This window comes from Leptodactylus fuscus, chromosome 5 (genome assembly GCF_031893055.1).
Source record: "Leptodactylus fuscus isolate aLepFus1 chromosome 5, aLepFus1.hap2, whole genome shotgun sequence".
NCBI classification, from domain to species: Eukaryota; Metazoa; Chordata; class Amphibia; order Anura; family Leptodactylidae; genus Leptodactylus; species Leptodactylus fuscus.
This window is the reverse complement of record NC_134269.1, coordinates 12,609,807-12,636,242: the sequence shown is the minus strand read 5'-3', so window position 1 is coordinate 12,636,242 and position 26,436 is coordinate 12,609,807. Positions and strand designations below refer to the sequence as shown.

Genomic DNA, 26,436 nt, shown 5'->3' with positions numbered 1-26,436 from the left:
CGTATTAGCTGTAGAGAAAGGAACATCAGTCTCATGCTGGAACTCTCCTGGTAAAATGCACAGATGACCCCGACGTGATTTGAACACGCAACCTTCTGATCTGGAGTCAGACGCGCTACCGTTGCGCCACGAGGTCTCGGGCTTGACTTTTTGCAGAGCCTTTTTGGCACTCAATATCAACGATAAAAAGCTGATCATCTGCTCGTTCTGATTGATATCATGATTTTGAATAAAAGAAATATTACCCCAATTCAGAAAGGATCAAAATAGGCATGCGTTGATATCTTGCCACCAGTGTAAAGCGATCCCCAGAAAACAAGCCAGCTCTTTCTACTCACCATATTTCTGGCTTGGCGCGATCATGCCAATCCCAGCCTACCTCGGCATAATTTGAAAATGGAGCCTTTTCTTCTGGAGCGAGACACGCGGCCAATGCCCCATAAGGTGGATGAATGGGCGTTCCATTTACCCCATTTAACAGCAAGTTTCATTGGCGACATCCCGATTGTGAGTGGGCGATAAAGGAATTTTGAAGAAAGACAATTTTCCAAGACTCCCAAGTGGTAGAATAAAGAAGGAACAGGACATAGTAGTTTAGGAACACGCACATTGATTTTTTCCTGGAAGTCTTATTACGGAGCATTTTGATCCTTTTAGGGTTCCTAGATGATGAAAAAGTCTGGAACTGAACCCGACGTGATTTGAACACGCAACCTTCTGATCTGGAGTCAGACGCGCTACCGTTGCGCCACGAGGTCGATAGAAGAGCTACTTTTTTATTACATTTATTGGGAGTCTGTCACCAGAACCAAGCAAATCAACAACCCTAGCAAACGGATAGGTTAGGGTCACCCGAATCAGATACTCCTTCCCCCTTTTGAATGGTTGCCTCTCGCAGCCGGTTAACGCTGTTTTTTTCAATATGCAAATCAGCACATTGGAGCCACCAGGGCGTTACTGTTGCTCGAAAAGGTGAACCTCACATCCTTCCTTGCTCCAAAGGGCTCATGCACATATTGACTATAACCTTGAGGGCTAGGCAACGGAGTCAGCAATTTGCAAGGGGAAGATACTCTTTCAATCACTTGACCCTCACCTAGCTCTCTTCGGCGCTGTGTTCTGTGACAGACTCCCTTTAACAGCGTTTTTCCATCACTAAACGCTGATCTTGAGCGACTGAACGACGACTATTGAAGAAAGACTTTTTTACACGAGCGGTAGAAAGACCGTTTGGACATATTAGCTGTAGAGAAAGGAACATCAGTCTCATGCAGGAACTCTCCTGGTAAAATGCACAGATGACCCCGACGTGATTTGAACACGCAACCTTCTGATCTGGAGTCAGACGCGCTACCGTTGCGCCACGAGGTCTCAGGCTCAACTTTTTGCAGAGCCTTTTTGGCACTCAATATCATTGATAAAAAGCTGATCATCTGCTCGTTCTGATTGATATCATGATTTTGAATAAAATAAATATTACCCCAATTCAGAAAGGATCAAAATAGGCATGCGTTGATATCTTGCCGCCAGTGTAAAGCGATCCCCAGAAAACAAGCCAGCTCTTTCTACTCACCATATTTCTGGCTTGGCGCGATCATGCCAATCCCAGCCTACCTCGGCATAATTTGAAAATGGAGCCTTTTCTTCTGGAGCGAGACACGCGGCCAATACCCCATAAGGTGGATGAATGGGCGTTCCATTTACCCCATTTAACAGCAAGTTTCATTGGCAACATCCCGATTGTGAGTGGGCGATAAAGGAATTTTGAAGAAAGACAATTTTCCAAGACTCCCAAGTGTTAGAATAAAGAAGGAACAGGACATAGTAGTTTAGGAACACGCACATTGATTTTTTCCTGGAAGTCTTATTACAGAGCATTTTGATCCTTTTTGGGTTCCTAGATGATGAAAAAGACGGGAACTGACCCCGACGTACTTTGAACATGCAACCTTCTGATCTGGAGTCAGACGCGCTACCGTTGCACCACGAGGTCGATAGAAGAGCTATTTTTTTATTCCATTTAGTGGGAATCTGTCACCCGATCCCAGCAAATCAACAACCCTAGCAAACGGATAGGTTAGGGTCACCCGAATCAGATACTCCTTCCCCCTTTTGAATGGCTGCCTCCCGCAGCCGGTTAACGCTGTTTTTTTCAATATGCAAATCAGCACATTGGAGCCACCAGGGCGTTACTGTTGCTCGAAAAGGTGAACCTCACATCCTTCCTTGCTCCATAAGGCTCATGCACATATTGACTATAACCTTGAGGGCTAGGCAACGGAGTCAGCAATTTGCAAGGGGAAGATACTCTTTCAATCACTTGACCTTCACCTAGCTCTCTTCGGCGCTGAGTTCTGTGACAGACTCCCTTTAACAGCGTTTTTCCATCACTAAACGCTGATCTTGAGCGACTGAATGATGACTATTGAAGAAAGACTTTTTTACACGAGCGGTAGAAAGACCGTTTGGACATATTAGCTGTAGAGAAAGGAACATCAGTCTCATGCTGGAACTCTCCTGGTAAAATGCACAGATGACCCCGACATGATTTGAACACGCAACCTTCTGATCTGGAGTCAGACGCGCTACCGTTGCGCCACGAGGTCTCGGGCTTGACTTTTTGCAGAGCCTTTTTGGCACCCAATATCAACGATAAAAAGCTGATCATCTGCTCGTTCTGATTGATATCATGATTTTGAATAAAAGAAATATTACCCCAATTCAGAAAGGATCAAAATAGGCATGCGTTGATATCTTGCCGCCAGTGTAAAGCGATCCCCAGAAAACAAGCCAGCTCTTTCTACTCACCATATTTCTGGCTTGGCGCGATCATGCCAATCCCAGCCTACCTCGGCATAATTTGAAAATGGAGCCTTTTCTTCTGGAGCGAGACACGTGGCCAATGCCCCATAAGGTGGATGAATGGGCGTTCCATTTACCCTATCTAACAGCAAGTTTCATTGGCGACATCCCGATTGTGAGTGGGCGATAAAGGAATTTTGAAGAAAGACAATTTTCCAAGACTCCCAAGTGGTAGAATAAAGAAGGAACAGGACATAGTAGTTTAGGAACACGCACATTGATTTTTTCCTGGAAGTCTTATTACAGAGCATTTTGATCCTTTTTGGGTTCCTAGATGATGAAAAAGATGGGAACTGACCCCGACGTGATTTTAACACGCAACCTTCTGATCTGGAGTCAGACGCGCTACCGTTGCACCACGAGGTCGATAGAAGGGTTATTTTTCTATTCCATTTAGTGGGAATCTGTCACCCGAACCCAGAAAATGAACAACCCTAGCAAACGGATAGGTTAGGGTCACCCGAATCAGATACTCCTTCCCCCTTTTGAATGGCTGCCTCCCGCAGCCGGTTAACGCTGATTTTTTCAATATGCAAATCAGCACATTGGAGCCAGCAGGGCGTTACTGTTACTTGAAAAGGTGAACCTCACATCCTTCCTTGCTCCAAAGGGCTCATGCACATATTGACTATAACCTTGAGGGCTAGGCAACGGAGTCAGCAATTTGCAAGGGGAAGATACTCTTTCAATCACTTGACCCTCATCTAGTTCTCTTCGGCGCTGGGTTCTGTGACAGACTCCCTTTAACAGCGTTTTTCCATCACTAAACGCTGATCTTGAGCGACTGAATGACGACTATTGAAGAAAGACTTTTTTACACGAGCGGTAGAAAGACCGTTTGGACATATTAGCTATAGTGAAAGGAACATCAGTCTCATGCTGGAACTCTCCTGGTAAAATGCACAGATGACCCTGACGTGATTTGAACACGCAACCTTCTGATCTGGAGTCAGACGCGCTACCGTTGCGCCACGAGGTCTCAGGCTCAACTGTTTACAGAGCCTTTTTGGCACTCAATATCAACGATAAAAAGCTGATCATCTGCTCGTTCTGATTGATATCATTATTTTGAATAAAAGAAATATTACCCCAATTCAGAAAGGATCAAAATAGGCATGCGTTGATATCTTGCCGCCAGTGTAAAGCGATCCCCAGAAAACAAGCCAGCTCTTTCTACTCACCATATTTCTGGCTTGGCGCGATCATTCCAATCCCAGCCTACCTCTGCATAAGTTAAAAATGGAGCCTTTTCTTCTGGAGCGAGACACGCGGCCAATGCCCCATAAGGTGGATGAATGGGCGTTCCATTTACCCCATTTAACAGCAAGTTTCATTGGCGACATCCCGATTGTGAGTGGGCGATAAAGGAATTTTGAAGAAAGACAATTTTCCAAGACTCCCAAGTGGTAGAATAAAGAAGGAACAGGACATAGTAGTTTAGGAACACGCACATTGATTTTTTCCTGGAAGTCTTATTACGGAGCATTTTGATCCTTTTTGGGTTCCTAGATGATGAAAAAGTCTGGAACTGAACCCGACGTGATTTTAACACGCAACCTTCTGATCTGGAGTCAGACGCGCTACCGTTGCGCCACGAGGTCGATAGAAGAGCTACTTTTTTATTACATTTATTGGGAGTCTGTCACCAGAACCAAGCAAATCAACAACCCTAGCAAACGGATAGGTTAGGGTCACCCGAATCAGATACTCCTTCCCCCTTTTGAATGGCTGCCTCCCGCAGCCGGTTAACGCTGTTTTTTTCAATATGCAAATCAGCACATTGGAGCCACCAGGGCGTTACTGTTGCTCGAAAAGGTGAACCTCACATCCTTCCTTGCTCCAAAGGGCTCATGCACATATTGACTATAACCTTGAGGGCTAGGCAACGGAGTCAGCAATTTGCAAGGGGAAGATACTCTTTCAATCACTTGACCCTCACCTAGCTCTCTTCGGCGCTGTGTTCTGTGACAGACTCCCTTTAACAGCGTTTTTCCATCACTAAACGCTGATCTTGAGCGACTGAACGACGACTATTGAAGAAAGACTTTTTTACACGAGCGGTAGAAAGACCGTTTGGACATATTAGCTGTAGAGAAAGGAACATCAGTCTCATGCAGGAACTCTCCTGGTAAAATGCACAGATGACCCCGACGTGATTTGAACACGCAACCTTCTGATCTGGAGTCAGACGCGCTACCGTTGCGCCACGAGGTCTCAGGCTCAACTTTTTGCAGAGCCTTTTTGGCACTCAATATCATTGATAAAAAGCTGATCATCTGCTCGTTCTGATTGATATCATGATTTTGAATAAAATAAATATTACCCCAATTCAGAAAGGATCAAAATAGGCATGCGTTGATATCTTGCCGCCAGTGTAAAGCGATCCCCAGAAAACAAGCCAGCTCTTTCTACTCACCATATTTCTGGCTTGGCGCGATCATGCCAATCCCAGCCTACCTCGGCATAATTTGAAAATGGAGCCTTTTCTTCTGGAGCGAGACACGCGGCCAATACCCCATAAGGTGGATGAATGGGCGTTCCATTTACCCCATTTAACAGCAAGTTTCATTGGCAACATCCCGATTGTGAGTGGGCGATAAAGGAATTTTGAAGAAAGACAATTTTCCAAGACTCCCAAGTGTTAGAATAAAGAAGGAACAGGACATAGTAGTTTAGGAACACGCACATTGATTTTTTCCTGGAAGTCTTATTACAGAGCATTTTGATCCTTTTTGGGTTCCTAGATGATGAAAAAGACGGGAACTGACCCCGACGTACTTTGAACATGCAACCTTTTGATCTGGAGTCAGACGCGCTACCGTTGCGCCACGAGGTCTATAGAAGAGCTATTTTTTTATTCCATTTAGTGGGAATCTGTCACCCGATCCCAGCAAATCAACAACCCTAGCAAACGGATAGGTTAGGGTCACCCGAATCAGATACTCCTTCCCCCTTTTGAATGGCTGCCTCCCGCAGCCGGTTAACGCTGTTATTTTCAATATGCAAATCAGCACATTGGAGCCACCAGGGCGTTACTGTTGCTCGAAAAGGTGAACCTCACATCCTTCCTTGCTCCATAAGGCTCATGCACATATTGACTATAACCTTGAGGGCTAGGCAACGGAGTCAGCAATTTGCAAGGGGAAGATACTCTTTCAATCACTTGACCTTCACCTAGCTCTCTTCGGCGCTGAGTTCTGTGACAGACTCCCTTTAACAGCGTTTTTCCATCACTAAACGCTGATCTTGAGCGACTGAATGATGACTATTGAAGAAAGACTTTTTTACACGAGCGGTAGAAAGACCATTTGGACATATTAGCTGTAGAGAAAGGAACATCAGTCTCATGCTGGAACTCTCCTGGTAAAATGCACAGATGACCCCGACATGATTTGAACACGCAACCTTCTGATCTGGAGTCAGACGCGCTACCGTTGCGCCACGAGGTCTCGGGCTTGACTTTTTGCAGAGCCTTTTTGGCACCCAATATCAACGATAAAAAGCTGATCATCTGCTCGTTCTGATTGATATCATGATTTTGAATAAAAGAAATATTACCCCAATTCAGAAAGGATCAAAATAGGCATGCGTTGATATCTTGCCGCCAGTGTAAAGCGATCCCCAGAAAACAAGCCAGCTCTTTCTACTCACCATATTTCTGGCTTGGCGCGATCATGCCAATCCCAGCCTACCTCGGCATAATTTGAAAATGGAGCCTTTTCTTCTGGAGCGAGACACGTGGCCAATGCCCCATAAGGTGGATGAATGGGCGTTCCATTTACCCTATCTAACAGCAAGTTTCATTGGCGACATCCCGATTGTGAGTGGGCGATAAAGGAATTTTGAAGAAAGACAATTTTCCAAGACTCCCAAGTGGTAGAATAAAGAAGGAACAGGACATAGTAGTTTAGGAACACGCACATTGATTTTTTCCTGGAAGTCTTATTACAGAGCATTTTGATCCTTTTTGGGTTCCTAGATGATGAAAAAGATGGGAACTGACCCCGACGTGATTTTAACACGCAACCTTCTGATCTGGAGTCAGACGCGCTACCGTTGCACCACGAGGTCGATAGAAGGGTTATTTTTTTATTCCATTTAGTGGGAATCTGTCACCCGAACCCAGCAAATGAACAACCCTAGCAAACGGATAGGTTAGGGTCACCCGAATCAGATACTCCTTCCCCCTTTTGAATGGCTGCCTCCCACAGCCGGTTAACGCTGTTTTTTTCAATATGCAAATCAGCACATTGGAGCCACCAGGGCGTTACTGTTGCTCGAAAAGGTGAACCTCACATCCTTCCTTGCTCCAAAGGGCTCATGCACATATTGACTATAACCTTGAGGGCTAGGCAACGGAGTCAGCAATTTGCAAGGGGAAGATACTCTTTCAATCACTTGACCCTCACCTAGCTCTCTTCGGCGCTGGGTTCTGTGACAGACTCCCTTTAACAGCGTTTTTCCATCACTAAACGCTGATCTTGAGCGACTGAATGACGACTATTGAAGAAAGACTTTTTCACACGAGCGGTAGAAAGACCGTTTGGACATATTAGCTGTAGAGAAAGGAACATCAGTCTCATGCAGGAACTCTCCTGGTAAAATGCACAGATGACCCCGACGTGATTTGAACACGCAACCTTCTGATCTGGAGTCAGACGCGCTACCGTTGCGCCACGATGTCTCAGGCTCAACTGTTTGCAGAGCCTTTTTGGCACCCAATATCAAGGATAAAAAGCTAATCATCTGCTCGTTCTGATTGATATCATGATTTTGAATAAAAGATATATTACCCCAATTCAGAAAGGATCAAAATAGGCATGCGTTGATATCTTGCCGCCAGTGTAAAGCGATCCCCAGAAAACAAGCCAGCTCTTTCTACTCACCATATTTCTGGCTTGGCGCGATCATGCCAATCCCAGCCTACCTCAGCATAAGTTAAAAATGGAGCCTTTTCTTCTGGAGCGAGACACGCGGCCAATGCCCCATAAGGTGGATGAATGGGCGTTCCATTTACCCCATTTAACAGCAAGTTTCATTGGCGACATCCCGATTGTGAGTGGGCGATAAAGGAATTTTGAAGAAAGACAATTTTCCAAGACTCCCAAGTGGTAGAATAAAGAAGGAACAGGACATAGTAGTTTAGGAACACGCTCATTGATTTTTTCCTGGAAGTCTTATTACAGAGCATTTTGATTCTTCTAGGGTTCCTAGATGATGAAAAAGAAGGGAACTGACCCCGACGTGATTTGAACACGCAACCTTCTGATCTGGAGTCAGACGCGCTACCGTTGCGCCACGAGGTCGATAGAAGAGCTATTTTTTTATTCCATTTAATGTGAGTCTGTCACCAGAACCTAGCAAATCAACAACCCTAGCAAACGGATAGGTTAGGGTTACCCGAATCAAATACTCCTTCCCCCTTTTGAATGGCTGCCTCCCGCAGCCGGTTAACGCTGTTATTTTCAATATGCAAATCAGCACATTGGAGCCACCAGGGCGTTACTGTTGCTTGAAAAGGTGAACCTCACATCCTTCCTTGCTCCAAAGGGCTCATGCACATATTGACTATAACCTTGAGGGCTAGGCAACGGAGTCAGCAATTTGCAAGGGGAAGATACTCTTTCAATCACTTGACCCTCACCTAGCTCTCTTCAGCGCTGGGTTCTGTGACAGACTCCCTTTAACAGCGTTTTTCCATCACTAAACGCTGATCTTGAGCGCCTGAATGACGACTATTGAAGAAAGACTTTTTTACACGAGCGGTAGAAAGACCGTTTGGACATATTAGCTGTAGAGAAAGGAACATCAGTCTCATGCTGGAACTCTCCTGGTAAAATGCACAGATGACCCCAACGTGATTTGAACGCGCAACCTTCTGATCTGGAGTCAGACACGCTACCGTTGCACCACGAGGTCTCAGGCGCAACTGTTTACAGAGCCTTTTTGGCACCCAATATCAAGGATAAAAAGCTGATCATCTGCTCGTTCTGATTGATATCATGATTTTGAATAAAAGAAATATTACCCCAATTCAGAAAGGATCAAAATAGGCATGCGTTGATATCTTGCCGCCAGTGTAAAGCGATCCCCAGAAAACAAGCCAGCTCTTTCTACTCACCATATTTCTGGATTGGCGCGATCATGCCAATCCCAGCCTACCTCGGCATAATTTGAAAATGGAGCCTTTTCTTCTGGAGCGAGATACGCGGCCAATGTCCCATAAGGTGGATGAATGGGCGTTCCATTTACCCTATCTAACAGCAAGTTTCATTGGCGACATCCCGATTGTGAGTGGGCGATAAAGGAATTTTGAAGAAAGACAATTTTCCAAGACTCCCAAGTGGTAGAATAAAGAAGGAACAGGACATAGTAGTTTAGGAACACGCACATTGATTTTTTCCTGGAAGTCTTATTACGGAGCATTTTGATCCTTTTTGGGTTCCTAGATGATGAAAAAGACGGGAACTGACCCCGACATGATTTGAACACGCAACCTTCTGATCTGGAGTCAGACGCGCTAACGTTGCGCCACAAGGTCGATAGAATAACTATTTATTTAATCCATTTAATGTGAGTCTGTCACCAGAACCCAGCAAATCAACAACCCTAGCAAACGGATATTTTAGGGTCACCCGAATCAGATACTCCTTCACCCTTTTGAATGGCTGCCTCAAGCAGCCGGTTAACGCTGTTTTTTTCAATATGCAAATCAGCACATTGGAGCCACCAGGGCGTTACTGTTGCTCGAAAAGGTGAACCTCACATCCTTCCTTGCTCCAAAGGGCTCATGCACATATTGACTATAACCTTGAGGGCTAGGCAACGGAGTCAGCAATTTGCAAGGGGAAGATACTCTTTCAATCACTTGACCCTCACCTAGCTCTCTTCGGCGCTGGGTTCTGTGACAGACTCCCTTTAACAGCGTTTTTCCATCACTAAACACTGATCTTGAGCGACTGAATGACGACTATTGAAGAAAGTCTTTTTTACACGAGCGGTAGAAAGACCGTTTGGACATATTAGCTGTAGAGAAAGGAACATCAGTCTCATGCTGGAACTCTCCTGGTAAAATGCACAGATGACCCCTAACGTGATTTGAACACGCAACCTTCTGATCTGGAGTCAGAAGCGCTACCGTTGCGCCACGAGGTCTCAGGCTCAACTGTTTACAGAGCCTCTTTGGCACCCAATATCAACGATAAAAAGCTGATCATCTGCTCGTTCTGATTGATATCATGATTTTGAATAAAAGAAATATTACCCCAATTCAGAAAGGATCAAAATAGGCATGCGTTGATATCTTGCCGCCAGTGTAAAGCGATCCCCAGAAAACAAGCCAGCTCTTTCTACTCACCATATTTCTGGCTTGGCGCGATCATGCCAATCCCAGCCTACCTCGGCATAATTTGAAAATGTAGCCTTTTCTTCTGGAGCGAGACACGCGGCCAATGCCCCATAAGGTGGATGAATGGGCGTTCCATTTACCCCATTTAACAGCAAGTTTCATTGGCGACATCCCGATTGTGAGTGGGCGATAAAGGAATTTTGAAGAAAGACAATTTTCCAAGACTCCCAAGTGGTAGAATAAAGAAGGAACAGGACATAGTAGTTTAGGAACACGCACATTGATTTTTTCCTGGAAGTCTTATTACGGAGCATGTTGATCCTTTTTGGGTTCCTAGATGATGAAAAAGACGGGAACTGTCCCCGACGTGATTTGAACACGCAACCTTCTGATCTGGAGTCAGACGCGCTAACGTTGCGCCACAAGGTCGATAGAAGAGCTATTTTTTTAATCCATTTAATATGAGTCTGTCACCAGAACCCAGCAAATCAACAACCCTAGCAAACGGATAGGTTAGGGTCACCCGAATCAGATACTCCTTCCCCCTTTTGAATGGCTGCCTCCCGCAGCCGGTTAACGCTGTTTTTTTCAATATGCAAATCAGCACATTGGAGCCACCAGGGCGTTATTGTTGCTCGAAAAGGTGAACCTCACATCCTTCCTTGCTCCAAAGGGCTCATGCACATATTGACTATAACCTTGAGGGCTAGGCAACGGAGTCAGCAATTTGCAAGGGGAAGATACTCTTTCAATCACTTGACCCTCACCTAGTTCTCATCGGCGCTGGGTTCTGTGACAGACTCCCTTTAACAGCGTTTTTCCATCACTAAACGCTGATCTTGAGCGACTGAATGACGACTATTGAAGAAAGACTTTTTTACACGAGCGGTAGAAAGACCGTTTGGACATATTAGCTATAGAGAAAGAAACATCAGTCTCATGCTGGAACTCTCCTGGTAAAATGCACAGATGACCCCGACGTGATTTGAACACGCAACTTTCTGATCTGGAGTCAGACGCGCTACCGTTGCACCACGAGGTCGATAGAAGAGCTACTTTTTTATTACATTTATTGGGAGTCTGTCACCCGATCCCAGCAAATCAACAACCCTAGCAAACGGATAGGTTAGGGTCACCCGAATCAGATACTCCTTCCCCCTTTTGAATGGCTGCCTCCCGCAGCCAGTTAACGCAGTTTTTTTCAATATGCAAATCAGCACATTGGAGCCACCAGGGCGTTACTGTTGCTTGAAAAGGTGAACCTCACATCCTTCCTTGCTCCAAAGGGCTCATGCACATATTGACTATAACCTTGAGGGCTAGGCAACGGAGTCAGCAATTTGCAAGGGGAAAATACTCTTTCAATCACTTGACACTCACCTAGTTCTCTTCGGCGCTGGGTTCTGTGACAGACTCCCTTTAACAGCGTTTTTCCATCACTAAACGCTGATCTTGAGCGACTGAATGACGACTATTGAAGAAAGACTTTTTTACACGAGCGGTAGAAAGACCGTTTGGACATATTAGCTGTAGAGAAAGGAACATCAGTCTCATGCGGGAACTCTCCTGGTAAAATGCACAGATGACCCCGACGTGATTTGAACACGCAACCTTCTGATCTGGAGTCAGACGCGCTACCGTTGCGCCACGATGTCTCAGGCTCAACTGTTTGCAGAGCCTTTTTGGCACCCAATATCAAGGATAAAAAGCTAATCATCTGCTCGTTCTGATTGATATCATGATTTTGAATAAAAGAAATATTACCCCAATTCAGAAAGGATCAAAATAGGCATGCGTTGATATCTTGCCGCCAGTGTAAAGCGATCCACAGAAAACAAGCCAGCTCTTTCTACTCACCATATTTCTGGCTTGGCGCGATCATGCCAATCCCAGCCTACCTCGGCATAATTTGAAAATGGAGCCTTTTCTTCTGGAGCGAGACACGCGGCCAATGCCCCATAAGGTGGATGAATGGGCGTTCCATTTACCCCATTTAACAGCAAGTTTCATTGGCGACATCCCGATTGTGAGTGGGCGATAAAGGAATTTTGAAGAAAGACAATTTTCCAAGACTCCCAAGTGGTAGAATAAAGAAGGAACAGGACATAGTAGTTTAGGAACACGCACATTGATTTTTTCCTGGAAGTCTTATTACAGAGCATTTTGATCCTTTTTGGGTTCCTAGATGATGAAAAAGACGGGAAGTGACCTCTACGTGATTTGAACACACAACCTTCTAATATGGAGTCAGACTTGCTACCGTTGCGCCACAAGGTCGATAGACGGGCTACTTTTTTATTCCATTTAGTGGGAATCTGTCACCCGATCCCAGCAAATCAACAACCCTAGCAAACGGATAGGTTAGGGTCACACGAATCAGATACTCCTTCCCCCTTTTGAATGGCTGCCTCCCGCAGCCGGTTAACGCTGTTTTTTTCAATATGCAAATCAGCACATTGGAGCCACCAGGGCGTTACTGTTGCTCGAAAAGGTGAACCTCACATCCTTCCTTGCTCCAAAGGGCTCATGCACATTTTGACTATAACCTTGAGGGCTAGGCAACGGAGTCAGCAATTTGCAAGGGGAAGATACTCTTTCAATCACTTGACCCTCACCTAGCTCTCTTCGGCGCTGGGTTCTGTGACAGACTCCCTTTAACAGCGTTTTTCTATCACTAAACGCTGATCTTGAGCGACTGAATGACGACTATTGAAGAAAGACTTTTTTACACGAGCGGTAGAAAGACCGTTTGGACATCTTAGCTGTAGAGAAAGGAACATCAGTCTCATGCTGGAACTCTCCTGGTAAAATGCACAGATGACCCCGACATGATTTGAACACGCAATCTTCTGATCTGGAGTCAGACGCGCTACCATTGCCCCACGAGGTCTCGGGCTTGACTGTTTACAGAGCCTTTTTGGCACCCAATATCAACGATAAAAAGCTGATCATCTGCTCGTTCTGATTGATATCATGATTTTGAATAAAAGAAATATTACCCCAATTCAGAAAGGATCAAAATAGGCATGCGTTGATATCTTGCCGCCAGTGTAAAGCGATCCACAGAAAACAAGCCAGCTCTTTCTACTCACCATATTTCTGGCTTGGCGCGATCATGCCAATCCCAGCCTACCTCAGCATAATTTGAAAATGGAGCTGTCACGGGATGGTTAGAGTCTATACTATAGGCAATGTGTAATATATATTTCATGTGGAATGTATTCTCTAACCTGTTATATACATCAATGTGTAGTTGGCTGATTAGGGTCTAGTGTGTTAGCACATTGTATGCAAATACCTCTAACTAATGAGGACCAGTGAGGACAATGGGTGGAGATAATCTGATCAGTGTCTCTAAGAAGATGTTGGATGGTGCATTGTCCATAGTAGACAGGGAGTCTGCTCTCCTTGGTATAGGTGAGGGGGGAAGGATCTGTGACTCAGCCCTTCCCACCCACAGATATAGGTGTAACAGTCTTAGTATATAGTTGTAGCTAGCAGTTAGGCCGGGTTCACACGGAGTTACGTGCCGCGAGATTTGGCACGTAGACGCCGCGTGACCCTTTGCGTGCCGTACACGCTCCCATTCATTTCAATGGGAGCGGGGAGCGTATGCGCCGCGCTAGTTTGCGGCCGTGCATTTATTCACGGCCGCAAACTAGCGCGGCGCATACGCACCCCGCTCCCATTGAAATGAATGGGAGCGTGTACGGCACGCAAAGGGTCACGCGGCGTCTACGTGCCAAATCTCGCGGCACGTAACTCCGTGTGAACCCGGCCTTAGTATGTGTTAGCCGGCCTGTGCACAGCTCTGTAGAGAGCCAGGATTTAGTTACAGGACCAAGGAGCCAAAGCTATCATTGGATTGTGACTTCTGTGGACTTATTGTTATTACGGTTGATGTGACCGCTGCCGGCTACTAACTTTGTGGATTACAATAAATTGCTGTTGTCTCCCGACCTCTTGCGTCCGTATTGATTCAAAAGACCATCCGGAGGAAGACGTATACCTTTGCTCCGTGACAGGAGCCTTTTCTTCTGGAGCGAGACACGCGGCCAATGCCCCATAAGGTGAATGAATGGGCGTTCCATTTACCCCATCTAACAGCAAGTTTCATTGGCGACATCCCGATTGTGAGTGGGCGATAAAGGAATTTTGAAGAAAGACAATTTTCCAAGACTCCCAAGTGGTAGAATAAAGAAGGAACAGGACATAGTAGTTTAGGAACACGCACATTGATTTTTTCCTGGAAGTCTTATTACAGAGCATTTTGATTCTTTTTGGGTTCCTAGATGATGAAAAAGACGGGAACTGACCCCGACGTGATTTTAACACGCAACCTTCTGATCTGGAGTCAGACGCGCTACCGTTGCGCCACGAGGTCGATAGAAGAGCTATTTTTTTATTCCATTTAGTGGGAGTCTGTCACCCGAACCCAGCAAATCAACAACCCTAGCAAACGGATAGGTTAGGGTCACCCGAATCAGATACTCCTTCCCCCTTTTGAATGGCTGCCTCCCACAGCCGCTTAACGCTGTTTTTTTCAATATGCAAATCAGCACATTGGAGCCACCAGGGCGTTACTGTTGCTCGAAAAGGTGAACCTCACATCCTTCCTTGCTCCAAAGGGCTCATGCACATATTGACTATAACCTTGAGGGCTAGGCAACGGAGTCAGCAATTTGCAAGGGGAAGATACTCTTTCAATCAATTGACCCTCACCTAGCTCTCTTCGGCGCTGGGTTCTGTGACAGACTCCCTTTAACAGCGTTTTTCCATCACTAAACGCTGATCTTGAGCAACTGAATGACGACTATTGAAGAAAGACTTTTTTACACGAGCGGTAGAAAGACCATTTGGACATATTAGCTGTAGAGAAAGGAACATCAGTCTCATGCAGGAACTCTCCTGGTAAAATGCACAGATGACCCCGACGTGATTTGAACACGCAACCTTCTGATCTGGAGTCAGACGCGCTACCGTTGCGCCACGATGTCTCAGGCTCAACTGTTTGCAGAGCCTTTTTGGCACCCAATATCAAGGATAAAAAGCTAATCATCTGCTCGTTCTGATAGATATCATGATTTTGAATAAAAGAAATATTACCCCAATTCAGAAAGGATCAAAATAGGCATGCGTTGATATCTTGCCGCCAGTGTAAAGCGATCCCCAGAAAACAAGCCAGCTCTTTCTACTCACCATATTTCTGGCTTGGCGCGATCATGCCAATCCCAGCCTACCTCAGCATAAGTTAAAAATGGAGCCTTTTCTTCTGGAGCGAGACACGCGGCCAATGCCCCATAAGGTGGATGAATGGGCGTTCCATTTACCCCATTTAACAGCAAGTTTCATTGGCGACATCCCGATTGTGAGTGGGCGATAAAGGAATTTTGAAGAAAGACAATTTTCCAAGACTCCCAAGTGGTAGAATAAAGAAGGAACAGGACATAGTAGTTTAGGAACACGCACATTGATTTTTTCCTGGAAGTCTTATTACAGAGCATTTTGATTCTTCTAGGGTTCCTAGATGATGAAAAAGAAGGGAACTGACCCCGACGTGATTTGAACACGCAACCTTCTGATCTGGAGTCAGATGCGCTACCGTTGCGCCACGAGGTCGATAGAAGAGCTGTTTTTTTATTCCATTTAATGTGAGTCTGTCACCAGAACCCAGCAAATCAACAACCCTAGCAAACGGATAGGTTAGGGTCACCCGAATCAAATACTCCTTCCCCCTTTTGAATGGCTACCTCCCGCAGCCGGTTAACGCTGTTTTTTTCAATATGCAAATCAGCACATTGGAGCCACCAGGGCATTACTGTTGCTCGAAAAGGTGAACCTCACATCCTTCCTTGCTCCAAAGGGCTCATGCACATATTGACTATAACCTTGAGGGCTAGGCAACGGAGTCAGCAATTTGCAAGGGGAAGATACTCTTTCAATCACTTGACCCTCACCTAGCTCTATTCGGCGCTGGGTTCTGTGACAGACTCCCTTTAACAGCGTTTTTCCATCACTAAACGCTGATCTTGAGCGACTGAATGACGACTATTGAAGAAAGACTTTTTTACACGAGCGGTAGAAAGACCGTTTGGACATATTAGCTGTAGAGAAAGGAACATCAGTCTCATGCGGGAACTCTCCTGGTAAAATGCACAGATGACCCCGACGTGATTTGAACACGCAACCTTCTGAACTGGAGTCAGACGCGCTACTGTTGCGCCACGAGGTCTCAGGCTCGACTGTTTACAGATCCTTTTTGGCACCCAATATCAACGATAAAAAGCTGATCATCTGCTCGTTCTGATTGATATCATGATTTTGAATAAAAGAAATATTACCCCAATTCAGAAAGGATCAAAATAGGCATGCGTTGATATCTTGCCGCCAGTGTAAAGCGATCCCCAGAAAACAAGCCAGCTCTTTCTACTCACCATATTTCTGGCTTGGCGCGATCATGCCAATCCCAGCCTACCTCGGCATAATTTGAAAATGGAGCCTTTTCTTCTGGAGCGAGACACGCGGCCAATGCCCCATAAGGTGGATGAATGGGTGTTCCATTTACCCCATTTAACAGCAAGTTTCATTGGCAACATCCCGATTCTGAGTGGGCGATAAAGGAATTTTGAAGAAAGACAATTTTCCAAGACTCCCAAGTGGTAGAATAAAGAAGGAACAGGACATAGTAGTTTAGGAACACGCACATTGATTTTTTCCTGGAAGTCTTATTACAGAGCATTTTGATCCTTTTTGGGTTCCTAGATGATGAAAAAGACAGGAACTGACCCCGACGTGATTTGAACACGCAACCTTCTGATCTGGAGTCAGACGCGCTACCGTTGCGCCACGAGGTCGACAGAAGAGCTATTTTTTTATTCCATTTAGTGGGAGTCTGTCACCCGAACCCAGCAAATCAACAACCCTAGCAAACGGATAGGTTAGGGTCACCCGAATCAGATACTCCTTCCCCCTTTTGAATGGCTGTCTCCCGCAGCCGGTTAACGCTGATTTTTTCAATATGCAAATCAGCACATTGGAGCCACCAGGGCGTTACTGTTGCTCGAAAAGGTGAACCTCACATCCTTCCTTGCTCCAAAGGGCTCATGCACATATTGACTATAACCTTGAGGGCTAGGCAACGGAGTCAGCAATTTGCAAGGGGAAGATACTCTTTCAATCACTTGACCCTCACCTAGTTCTCTTCGGCGCTGGGTTCTGTGACAGACTCCCTTTAACAGCGTTTTTCCATCACTAAACGCTGATCTTGAGCGACTGAATGACGACTATTGAAGAAAGACTTTTTTACACGAGCGGTAGAAAGACCGTTTGGACATATTAGCTGTAGAGAAAGGAACATCAGTCTCATGCTGGAACTCTCCTGGTAAAATGCACAAATGACCCCGACGTGATTTGAACGCGCAACCTTCTGATCTGGAGTCAGACACGCTACCGTTGCGCCACGAGGTCTCAGGCTCAACTGTTTGCAGAGCCTTTTTGGCACTCAATATCAACGATAAAAAGTTGATCATCTGCTCGTTCTGATTGATATCATGATTTTGAATAAAAGAAATATTACCCCAATTCAGAAAGGATCAAAATAGACATGCGTTGATATCTTGCCGCCAGTGTAAAGCGATCCCCAGAAAACAAGCCAGCTCTTTCTACTCACCATATTTCTGGCTTGGCGCGATCATGCCAATCCCAGCCTACCTCGGCATAATTTGAAAATGGAGCCTTTTCTTCTGGAGCGAGACACGCGGCCAATGCCCCATAAGGTGGATGAATGGGCGTTCCATTTACCCCATTTAACAGCAAGTTTCATTGGCGACATCCCGATTGTGAGTGGGCGATAAAGGAATTTTGAAGAAAGACAATTTTCCAAGACTCCCAAGTGGTAGAATAAAGACGGAACAGGACATAGTAGTTTAGGAACACGCACATTGATTTTTTCCTGGAAGTCTTATTACAGAGCATTTTGATAGTTTTTTGGGTTCCTAGATGATGAAAAAGTCGGGAACTGACCCCGACGTGATTTGAACACGCAACCTTCTGATCTGGATTCAGACGCGCTACCGTTGCGCCACGAGGTCGATAGAAGAGCTATTTTTTTATTCCATTTAGTGGGAATCTGTCACCCGAACCCAGCAAATCAACAACTCTAGCAAACGGATAGGTTAGGGTCACCCGAATCAGATACTCCTTCGCCCTTTTGAATGGCTGCCTCCCGCAGCCGGTTAACGCTGTTTTTTTCAATATGCAAATCAGCACATTGGAGCCACCAGGGCGTTACTGTTGCTCGAAAAGGTGAACCTCACATCCTTCCTTGCTCCAAAGGGCTCATGCACATATTGACTATAACCTTGAGGGCTAGGCAACGGAGTCAGCAATTTGCAAGGGGAGGATACTCTTTCAATCACTTGACCCTCACCTAGCTCTCTTCGGCGCTGGGTTCTGTGACAGACTCCCTTTAACAGCGTTTTTCCATCACTAAACGCTGATCTTGAGCGACTGAATGACGACTATTGAAGAAAGACTTTTTTACACGAGCGGTAGAAAGACCATTTGGACATATTAGCTGTAGAGAAAGGAACATCAGTCTCATGCAGGAACTCTCCTGGTAAAATGCACAGATGACCCCGACGTGATTTGAACACGCAACCTTCTGATCTGGAGTCAGACGCGCTACCGTTGCGCCACGATGTCTCAGGCTCAACTGTTTGCAGAGCCTTTTTGGCACCCAATATCAAGGATAAAAAGCTAATCATCTGCTCGTTCTGATAGATATCATGATTTTGAATAAAAGAAATATTACCCCAATTCAGAAAGGATCAAAATAGGCATGCGTTGATATCTTGCCGCCAGTGTAAAGCGATCCCCAGAAAACAAGCCAGCTCTTTCTACTCACCATATTTCTGGATTGGCGCGATCATGCCAATCCCAGCCTACCTCAGCATAAGTTAAAAATGGAGCCTTTTCTTCTGGAGCGAGACACGCGGCCAATGCCCCATAAGGTGGATGAATGGGCGTTCCATTTACCCCATTTAACAGCAAGTTTCATTGGCGACATCCCGATTGTGAGTGGGCGATAAAGGAATTTTGAAGAAAGACAATTTTCCAAGACTCCCAAGTGGTAGAATAAAGAAGGAACAGGACATAGTAGTTTAGGAACACGCACATTGATTTTTTCCTGGAAGTCTTATTACAAAGCATTTTGATTCTTCTAGGGTTCCTAGATGATGAAAAAGAAGGGAACTGACCCCGACGTGATTTGAACACGCAACCTTCTGATCTGGAGTCAGACGCGCTACCGTTGCGCCACAAGGTCGATAGAAGAGCTATTTTTTTATTCCATTTAATGTGAGTCTGTCACCAGAACCCAGCAAATCAACAACCCTAGCAAACGGATAGGTTAGGGACACCCGAATCAAATACTCCTTCCCCCTTTTGAATGGCTGCCTCCCGCAGCCGGTTAACGCTGTTTTTTTCAATATGCAAATCAGCACATTGGAGCCACCAGGGCGTTACTGTTGCTCGAAAAGGTGAACCTCACATCCTTCCTTGCTCCAAAGGGCTCATGCACATATTGACTATAACCTTGAGGGCTAGGCAACGGAGTCAGCAATTTGCAAGGGGAAGATACTCTTTCAATCACTTGACCCTCACCTAGCTCTATTCGGCGCTGGGTTCTGTGACAGACTCCCTTTAACAGCGTTTTTCCATCACTAAACGCTGATCTTGAGCGACTGAATGACGACTATTGAAGAAAGACTTTTTTACACGAGCGGTAGAAAGACCGTTTGGACATATTAGCTGTAGAGAAAGGAACATCAGTCTCATGCTGGAACTCTACTGGTAAAATGCACAGATGACCCCGACGTGATTTGAACACGCAACCTTCTGATCTGGAGTCAGACGCGCTACCGTTGCGCCACGAGGTCTCGGGCTTGACTGTTTGCAGAGCCTTTTTGGCACCCAATATCAACGATAAAAAGCTGATCATCTGCTCGTTCTGATTGATATCATGATTTTGAATAAAAGAAATATTACCCCAATTCAGAAAGGATCAAAATAGGCATGCGTTGATATCTTGCCGCCAGTGTAAAGCGATCCCCAGAAAACAAGCCAGCTCTTTCTACTCACCATATTTCTGGCTTGGCGCAATCATGCCAATCCCAGCCTACCTCGGCATAATTTGAATATGGAGCCTTTTCTTCTGGAGTGAGACACGCGGCCAATGCCCCATAAGGTGGATGAATGGGCGTTCCATTTACCCCATTTAACAGCAAGTTTCATTGGCGACATCCCGATTGTAAGTGGGCGATAAAGGAATTTTGAAGAAAGACAATTTTCCAAGACTCCCAAGTGGTAGAATAAAGAAGGAATAGGACATAGTAGTTTAGGAACACGCACATTGATTTTTTCCTGGAAGTCTTATTACAGAGCATTTTGATCCTTTTTGGGTTCCTAGATGATGAAAAAGGTGGGAACTGACCCCGACATGATTTTAACACGCAACCTTCTGATATGGAGTCAGACGCGCTACCGTTGCGCCACGAGGTCGACAGAAGAGCTATTTTTTTATTCCATTTAGTGGGAATCTGTCACCCGAACCCAGCAAATCAACAACCCTAGCAAACGGATAGGTTAGGGTCACCCGAATCAGATACTCCTTCCCCCTTTTGAATGGCTGCCTCCCGCATCCGGTTAACGCTGATTTTTTCAATATGCAAATCAGCACATTGGAGCCAGCAGGGCGTTACTGTTGCTCGAAAAGGTGAACCTCACATCCTTCCTTGCTCCAAAGGGCTCATGCACATATTGACTATAACCTTGAGGGCTAGGCAACGGAGTCAGCAATTTGCAAGGGGAAGATACTCTTTCAATCACTTGACCCTCACCTAGCTCTCTTCGGCGCTGGGTTCTGTGACAGACTCCCTTTAACAGCGTTTTTCCATCACTAAACGCTGATTTTGAGCGACTGAATGACGACTATTGAAGAAAGACTTTTTTACACGAGCGGTAGAAAGACCGTTTGGACATATTAGCTGTAGAGAAAGGAACATCAGTCTCATGCTGGAACTCTACTGGTAAAATGCACAGATGACCCCGACGTGATTTGAACACGCAACCTTCTAATCTGGAGTCAGACGCGCTACCGTTGCGCCACGAGGTCTCGGGCTTGACTGTTGGCAGAGCCTTTTTGGCACCCAATATCAACGATAAAAAGCTGATCATCTGCTCGTTGTGATTGATATCATGATTTTGAATAAAAGAAATATTACCCCAATTCAGAAAGGATCAAAATAGGCATGCGTTGATATCTTGCCGCCAGTGTAAAGCGATCCCCAGAAAACAAGCCAGCTCTTTTTACTCACCATATTTCTGGCTTGGCGCGATCATGCCAATCCCAGCCTACCTCGGCATAATTTGAATATGGAGCCTTTTCTTCTGGAGCGAGACACGCGGCCAATGCCCCATAAGGTGGATGAATGGGCGTTCCATTTACCCCATTTAACAGCAAGTTTCATTGGCGACATCCCGATTGTGAGTGGGCGATAAAGGAATTTTGAAGAAAGACAATTTTCCAAGACTCCCAAGTGGTAGAATAAAGAAGGAACAGGACATAGTAGTTTAGGAACACGCACATTGATTTTTTCCTGGAAGTCTTATTACAGAGCATTTTGATCCTTTTTGGGTTCCTAGATGATGAAAAAGGTGGGAACTGACCCCGACGTGATTTGAACACACAACCTTCTGATCTGGAGTCAGATGCGCTACCGTTGCGCCACGAGGTCTCGGGCTCGACTGTTTACAGAGCCTTTTTGGCACCCAATATCAACGATAAAAAGCTGATCATCTGCTCGTTCTGATTGATATCATGATTTTGAATACACAACAGACTCTGATCAAGGTATCAATAAGCCAGAAATGCCTCACACATCACAAGAAAGCCCAGAACTGCCCATCACCCCAGACATAGAGCCAGAGAGAACCCAAACAACGAGAACCTCAAACCCAGATATAGTCCTGATCATAGACTCCAATGGCAAGTACATTAATACAAGAAAGCTCTTCCCACGGCAAAGAGTCAAGAAAATCCACAGCCCAACCATTGAAAAAGCCAACATTGTCATTTGCAAGCCTTTCTTCACTACCCCGAAACACATTGTCATACACACAGGCACAGAAGATCTCTCTGACCAGCCCCAACAGATAGCGGGCCAACTGGTCCAACTAGCAGAGAAAGCAAAGCAACAGTTCCCAGACAGTAGTATCATCCTGTCATCTCTGCTCCCACGAGACGGCATCTCTGAAGCTACCATCATGGGGATCAACAAAGAGCTGGCGACCAGAATCAGACAAACACCAGGCATCACCCTGGCACAACACCCCTCCATAGATAAGCGTCACCTATATGATGACAAACACCTCAATAAACATGGCGTCAGCCTCCTAGCGAAGGAATTCAAAGACTTAGTGCTCAACAGAGCCCCCAGGCCTAGACAACAAACAAAACAAAGAGTCATGGAAATAATACCCGACAACCGCCAATATCCAAGACAGAACCCCCCAAAGATGCCACCTATCAAGAAAAAGCCAACCAGAGCAACCCAGAGCACCGACATAGAGACAATAAAGAGAATAGAGCATGCGGTTACTACAATGGCCACAACAGCAATGCACATAAACCAATACCTGGCCACACTGCAACCAACCAAGAACCCAGCCCGTCCTCTGCAGGACAGCTCATTACAAGGTTTACACACCGAAGATGAAATCACTAACTATCAGTAGTTGGAACATACAAGGGCTGAACGCCTCAGCCTTTGGATCTAAATCAAAAGATCCAGACTTCATAGACAGACTAAAAAACATAGACATTCAAATCCTCCTAGAGACATGGACCCGGGCAGATGACGAGTCCCTAACACCCATGGGCTACAAGGAATTCTCAGTGCCCGCCCAGAAAAATAAGACCACCAAACATGGCCGCCACTCAGGAGGCATACTAATATGGTACAAGGAGGAGCTCAAAGAACACGTAAAAGCTACCAAACGTGGAACTAATCACATATGGATAAAAATAAGCAGCTCCATCCTCAGCGGCCAGCAGGACATCTATCTCTGTGCAGTATATATGCCCCCACCAGGGTCCCCCTACCACGACCCCGACACTTACGAGGTCCTACAAAGGGAAGCCGTCCACTTCCAACCCAAAGGCAGAGTACTAATATGCGGAGACCTGAATGCAAGGACAGGCACAGAGATAGACTACCTGCCCCCGGACGACAACCCACATACGCACGGTAGTGAGATCCACCACCCAGAAGCCACACAGACAAGAAGAAACAGCCAAGACAGAATTGTCAACAAGAGTGGGAGACAACTGCTGAACATGTGCCGAAGCCTAGGACTGTACATAATAAACGGACGTACCACAGGCGATCCCAGAGGACGCTTCACACTAAACTCTCAAGTGGGCAACAGCGTGGTGGACTATGCCATTACAGACGCAGACCTGTCAGACATTGAAGACTTCACAATCGCACCTGACTCCCATCTATCAGACCACAACCAGATCCTACTATACATGAGAACCAGGAACAAAACACCCACACATGAGCCCCAACAGTCCGGCCTCTACAACCTACCAAGACATTTCACATGGGCCAACCACCAGGCCATAGAATATACCAACGCAACCAACCGACCCGAAATCAAGACACTGCTCACAAACTTCCATACAAACACCTATCAGCCAGACCAACAGGGAGTCACCAGAGCTGTGAAGGATCTCAAGTACATCCTACAGACCACAGCAGAACTAGCAGGCCTGAAACGAACCAAACCCATAAGACAAACCAACAAACAGTCCCACAAATGGTTCGACAGCGACTGCAGAGCACTACGCCATACCCTAAGAACAGCCTCCAACCAAAAACACAGGGACCCCAACAACAAGGAGGTGAGATAAGCCTACAACAATCTATGCAAGCAATACAAGGGCACCCTCAGAGAGAAGAAACAGAAATACCTCTCCTACAAAATCGAGCAACTAGAGGACTCCCTCCAGGACAGCTCATTCTGGGAGACCTGGCACCACATGGGCACAAAGCCCAAGAAAAACTCTCTCCACATCCAAAATGGCAATATCTGGCTCAACTACTTCAGAGGTCTCTACAAAAACATCCCAGAAGAAGAACTAACTCCAGAACAGCAACAGATAATCACCAAACTGAGGGACATGGAGAAAGTCATCAAAGACTTCCAGAACCCTCTGGACTCACCAATCACCATAAAAGATATACAGGAAAGAATTGTCCTGCTGAAAGGCAAAAAGGCCAGTGGCCCTGACGGCATCCTACCAGAGATGATCAAATACAGCCCTCCAGCAATACACGCGGCACTGGCAAAGCTATTCACCCTCGTGCTCAATGCTGGACACTTCCCCGAAGACTGGAACAAAGGGCTCATAACCCCCATCTACAAGAATGGGGACCAATATGACCCCAACAACTACAGAGGGATCTGCGTCAGCAGCACGCTGGGGAAACTGTTCAACAGCATCATCAATAACAGAATCCTCACCTTCCTCACACAACACGGGGTCCTCAGCAAGAGCCAAGCAGGGTTCATGCCAAACCACCGCACCACAGACCATATCTACACCCTGCACAGCCTCATCAAGACGCACGTCCACAACACCAGAAGAGGCAAGATATTCGCCTGCTTCGTGGACTTTAAGAAGGCGTTTGATTCAGTATGGCACCCAGGCCTACTCCTAAAACTCCTAGAGAGCGGAATAGGAGGAAGAACGTACGACGTCATCAAGAGCTCCTACACCGGAAACCAGTGCAGTGTGAAGGTGAATGGGAAAAGGACCGCATACTTCCAACAGGCCCGAGGGGTCAGACAAGGCTGTAGCCTGAGCCCAAAGCTCTTCAACATCTATATCAATGAACTGGCTACAGCCCTGGAGACCTCACCAACCCCAGGCCTCACCCTGAACAATCGAGAGGTGAAGTTCCTGCTGTATGCCGATGACCTCCTATTCCTGGCCCCCACCGAGAAAGACCTCCAAGAAAGCCTGTCAGTGCTGGAAAAATTCAGCACCACATGGGCCCTACCCATCAACCAGAAGAAGACCAAAATCATGGTATTTCAGAAGAAGGGCCACAATAAAGCCTCCACCACCCCACAATTCACACTGAACGGCTCCACACTGGAGAAAACCAACAGCTACACCTACCTGGGGCTGGAGCTCAGCCAATCAGGAAGCTTCAAAGCAGCAATAGAAACCCTGAAAGCAAAAGCCTGCAGAACCTTCTACGCCATCAGAAGACAACTGTACCACCTCAAACCACCGGTGAGGGTCTGGCTGAAGATATTTGACGCAGTCATCACCCCGATCCTTCTCTATGGCAGTGAAGTTTGGGGCCCAGCCACCTACCCAGACCAGTCAAAGTGGGATTCCAGCCCAACAGAGAACTTCCACCTGGAGTTCTGCAAATACCTGCTCCATGTCCATCACAACACCTCCAACATGGCCTGCAGGGCAGAGCTAGGCAGACTCCCCCTATGGCTCACCATACAGAAGAGGGCGCTAGCTTTCCAGGCACACATCCAGGTGAGCAAGCCCGACTCCTACCACCACCAAGCCTGGCTAAGCCACCTGAGCAAACCAGACATTCACCAACCAAACAGCAGCCAACCACCAAACCAAAAACACCAACAGATGATAACCAAGGCCGAAATAAAGGCGACCACAGAGGCAAACAGAGAGCGGTACATTGAAGAATGGAGAAATGAAATAAATAACTCCAAGAAACTCACCGTATACCAATCCCTACAAAGGGACTACAACATGGCCACCTACCTGGAGAGAATACGCCACCCCAAGCACAGACAGACCCTGAGCCGGTACAGACTGAGCGCTCACAACCTAGAGATAGAGACGGGGCGATACAGGCAGACGTACAAGCCACGGGAGAAGTGACTGTGCCAGCACTGTGACCAGGGGGTCCTAGAAGACGAGACCCACTTCCTGCTACACTGCACCAAATACTCAGCTGTGAGGGCCGTCTACTACCAAAGACTCTCTGCCCACATCCCAGACTTCAGATCTGCAGACGAGAAGAGGAAACTCTACATCCTACTGGGAGAAGAAGAAGCCACTGTGGAGATCGCTGCCCAATACGTGTCCAGCTGTCACCAAACCAGAGGAA

The 26,436-nt window shown here is 46.2% G+C and overlaps 31 non-coding genes across 31 annotated transcripts; all 31 read right to left on the bottom strand.

Annotated features, from left to right (window-relative positions):
• Window positions 1–64: 64 nt before the first annotated feature.
• TRNAW-CCA (transfer RNA tryptophan (anticodon CCA)) lies at window positions 65–136 on the bottom strand. Its single transcript has one exon. It is a non-coding gene; the product is annotated as a tRNA-Trp (tRNA).
• Window positions 137–686: 550 nt separating this feature from the next.
• Window positions 687–758, bottom strand: TRNAW-CCA (transfer RNA tryptophan (anticodon CCA)). Its single transcript has one exon. It is a non-coding gene; the product is annotated as a tRNA-Trp (tRNA).
• A 541-nt stretch (window positions 759–1,299) lies between these two features.
• TRNAW-CCA (transfer RNA tryptophan (anticodon CCA)) lies at window positions 1,300–1,371 on the bottom strand. Its single transcript has one exon. It is a non-coding gene; the product is annotated as a tRNA-Trp (tRNA).
• A 1,163-nt stretch (window positions 1,372–2,534) lies between these two features.
• On the bottom strand, window positions 2,535–2,606 carry TRNAW-CCA (transfer RNA tryptophan (anticodon CCA)). Its single transcript has one exon. It is a non-coding gene; the product is annotated as a tRNA-Trp (tRNA).
• A 550-nt stretch (window positions 2,607–3,156) lies between these two features.
• Window positions 3,157–3,228, bottom strand: TRNAW-CCA (transfer RNA tryptophan (anticodon CCA)). Its single transcript has one exon. It is a non-coding gene; the product is annotated as a tRNA-Trp (tRNA).
• A 541-nt stretch (window positions 3,229–3,769) lies between these two features.
• On the bottom strand, window positions 3,770–3,841 carry TRNAW-CCA (transfer RNA tryptophan (anticodon CCA)). Its single transcript has one exon. It is a non-coding gene; the product is annotated as a tRNA-Trp (tRNA).
• Window positions 3,842–4,391: 550 nt separating this feature from the next.
• Window positions 4,392–4,463, bottom strand: TRNAW-CCA (transfer RNA tryptophan (anticodon CCA)). Its single transcript has one exon. It is a non-coding gene; the product is annotated as a tRNA-Trp (tRNA).
• Window positions 4,464–5,004: 541 nt separating this feature from the next.
• On the bottom strand, window positions 5,005–5,076 carry TRNAW-CCA (transfer RNA tryptophan (anticodon CCA)). Its single transcript has one exon. It is a non-coding gene; the product is annotated as a tRNA-Trp (tRNA).
• A 1,163-nt stretch (window positions 5,077–6,239) lies between these two features.
• Window positions 6,240–6,311, bottom strand: TRNAW-CCA (transfer RNA tryptophan (anticodon CCA)). Its single transcript has one exon. It is a non-coding gene; the product is annotated as a tRNA-Trp (tRNA).
• Window positions 6,312–6,861: 550 nt separating this feature from the next.
• On the bottom strand, window positions 6,862–6,933 carry TRNAW-CCA (transfer RNA tryptophan (anticodon CCA)). The gene has a single exon. It is a non-coding gene; the product is annotated as a tRNA-Trp (tRNA).
• Window positions 6,934–7,474: 541 nt separating this feature from the next.
• TRNAW-CCA (transfer RNA tryptophan (anticodon CCA)) lies at window positions 7,475–7,546 on the bottom strand. The gene has a single exon. It is a non-coding gene; the product is annotated as a tRNA-Trp (tRNA).
• Window positions 7,547–8,096: 550 nt separating this feature from the next.
• On the bottom strand, window positions 8,097–8,168 carry TRNAW-CCA (transfer RNA tryptophan (anticodon CCA)). Its single transcript has one exon. It is a non-coding gene; the product is annotated as a tRNA-Trp (tRNA).
• Window positions 8,169–9,331: 1,163 nt separating this feature from the next.
• Window positions 9,332–9,403, bottom strand: TRNAW-CCA (transfer RNA tryptophan (anticodon CCA)). Its single transcript has one exon. It is a non-coding gene; the product is annotated as a tRNA-Trp (tRNA).
• Window positions 9,404–9,944: 541 nt separating this feature from the next.
• On the bottom strand, window positions 9,945–10,017 carry TRNAW-CCA (transfer RNA tryptophan (anticodon CCA)). Its single transcript has one exon. It is a non-coding gene; the product is annotated as a tRNA-Trp (tRNA).
• A 550-nt stretch (window positions 10,018–10,567) lies between these two features.
• On the bottom strand, window positions 10,568–10,639 carry TRNAW-CCA (transfer RNA tryptophan (anticodon CCA)). The gene has a single exon. It is a non-coding gene; the product is annotated as a tRNA-Trp (tRNA).
• A 541-nt stretch (window positions 10,640–11,180) lies between these two features.
• On the bottom strand, window positions 11,181–11,252 carry TRNAW-CCA (transfer RNA tryptophan (anticodon CCA)). The gene has a single exon. It is a non-coding gene; the product is annotated as a tRNA-Trp (tRNA).
• A 541-nt stretch (window positions 11,253–11,793) lies between these two features.
• On the bottom strand, window positions 11,794–11,865 carry TRNAW-CCA (transfer RNA tryptophan (anticodon CCA)). The gene has a single exon. It is a non-coding gene; the product is annotated as a tRNA-Trp (tRNA).
• Window positions 11,866–13,028: 1,163 nt separating this feature from the next.
• Window positions 13,029–13,100, bottom strand: TRNAW-CCA (transfer RNA tryptophan (anticodon CCA)). The gene has a single exon. It is a non-coding gene; the product is annotated as a tRNA-Trp (tRNA).
• Window positions 13,101–14,522: 1,422 nt separating this feature from the next.
• Window positions 14,523–14,594, bottom strand: TRNAW-CCA (transfer RNA tryptophan (anticodon CCA)). Its single transcript has one exon. It is a non-coding gene; the product is annotated as a tRNA-Trp (tRNA).
• A 541-nt stretch (window positions 14,595–15,135) lies between these two features.
• On the bottom strand, window positions 15,136–15,207 carry TRNAW-CCA (transfer RNA tryptophan (anticodon CCA)). The gene has a single exon. It is a non-coding gene; the product is annotated as a tRNA-Trp (tRNA).
• Window positions 15,208–15,757: 550 nt separating this feature from the next.
• On the bottom strand, window positions 15,758–15,829 carry TRNAW-CCA (transfer RNA tryptophan (anticodon CCA)). Its single transcript has one exon. It is a non-coding gene; the product is annotated as a tRNA-Trp (tRNA).
• A 541-nt stretch (window positions 15,830–16,370) lies between these two features.
• TRNAW-CCA (transfer RNA tryptophan (anticodon CCA)) lies at window positions 16,371–16,442 on the bottom strand. Its single transcript has one exon. It is a non-coding gene; the product is annotated as a tRNA-Trp (tRNA).
• A 550-nt stretch (window positions 16,443–16,992) lies between these two features.
• Window positions 16,993–17,064, bottom strand: TRNAW-CCA (transfer RNA tryptophan (anticodon CCA)). The gene has a single exon. It is a non-coding gene; the product is annotated as a tRNA-Trp (tRNA).
• A 541-nt stretch (window positions 17,065–17,605) lies between these two features.
• On the bottom strand, window positions 17,606–17,677 carry TRNAW-CCA (transfer RNA tryptophan (anticodon CCA)). Its single transcript has one exon. It is a non-coding gene; the product is annotated as a tRNA-Trp (tRNA).
• Window positions 17,678–18,228: 551 nt separating this feature from the next.
• TRNAW-CCA (transfer RNA tryptophan (anticodon CCA)) lies at window positions 18,229–18,300 on the bottom strand. Its single transcript has one exon. It is a non-coding gene; the product is annotated as a tRNA-Trp (tRNA).
• A 541-nt stretch (window positions 18,301–18,841) lies between these two features.
• On the bottom strand, window positions 18,842–18,913 carry TRNAW-CCA (transfer RNA tryptophan (anticodon CCA)). Its single transcript has one exon. It is a non-coding gene; the product is annotated as a tRNA-Trp (tRNA).
• Window positions 18,914–19,463: 550 nt separating this feature from the next.
• Window positions 19,464–19,535, bottom strand: TRNAW-CCA (transfer RNA tryptophan (anticodon CCA)). The gene has a single exon. It is a non-coding gene; the product is annotated as a tRNA-Trp (tRNA).
• Window positions 19,536–20,076: 541 nt separating this feature from the next.
• On the bottom strand, window positions 20,077–20,148 carry TRNAW-CCA (transfer RNA tryptophan (anticodon CCA)). The gene has a single exon. It is a non-coding gene; the product is annotated as a tRNA-Trp (tRNA).
• A 550-nt stretch (window positions 20,149–20,698) lies between these two features.
• TRNAW-CCA (transfer RNA tryptophan (anticodon CCA)) lies at window positions 20,699–20,770 on the bottom strand. The gene has a single exon. It is a non-coding gene; the product is annotated as a tRNA-Trp (tRNA).
• A 541-nt stretch (window positions 20,771–21,311) lies between these two features.
• Window positions 21,312–21,383, bottom strand: TRNAW-CCA (transfer RNA tryptophan (anticodon CCA)). The gene has a single exon. It is a non-coding gene; the product is annotated as a tRNA-Trp (tRNA).
• Window positions 21,384–21,933: 550 nt separating this feature from the next.
• TRNAW-CCA (transfer RNA tryptophan (anticodon CCA)) lies at window positions 21,934–22,005 on the bottom strand. Its single transcript has one exon. It is a non-coding gene; the product is annotated as a tRNA-Trp (tRNA).
• Window positions 22,006–26,436: the final 4,431 nt, after the last annotated feature.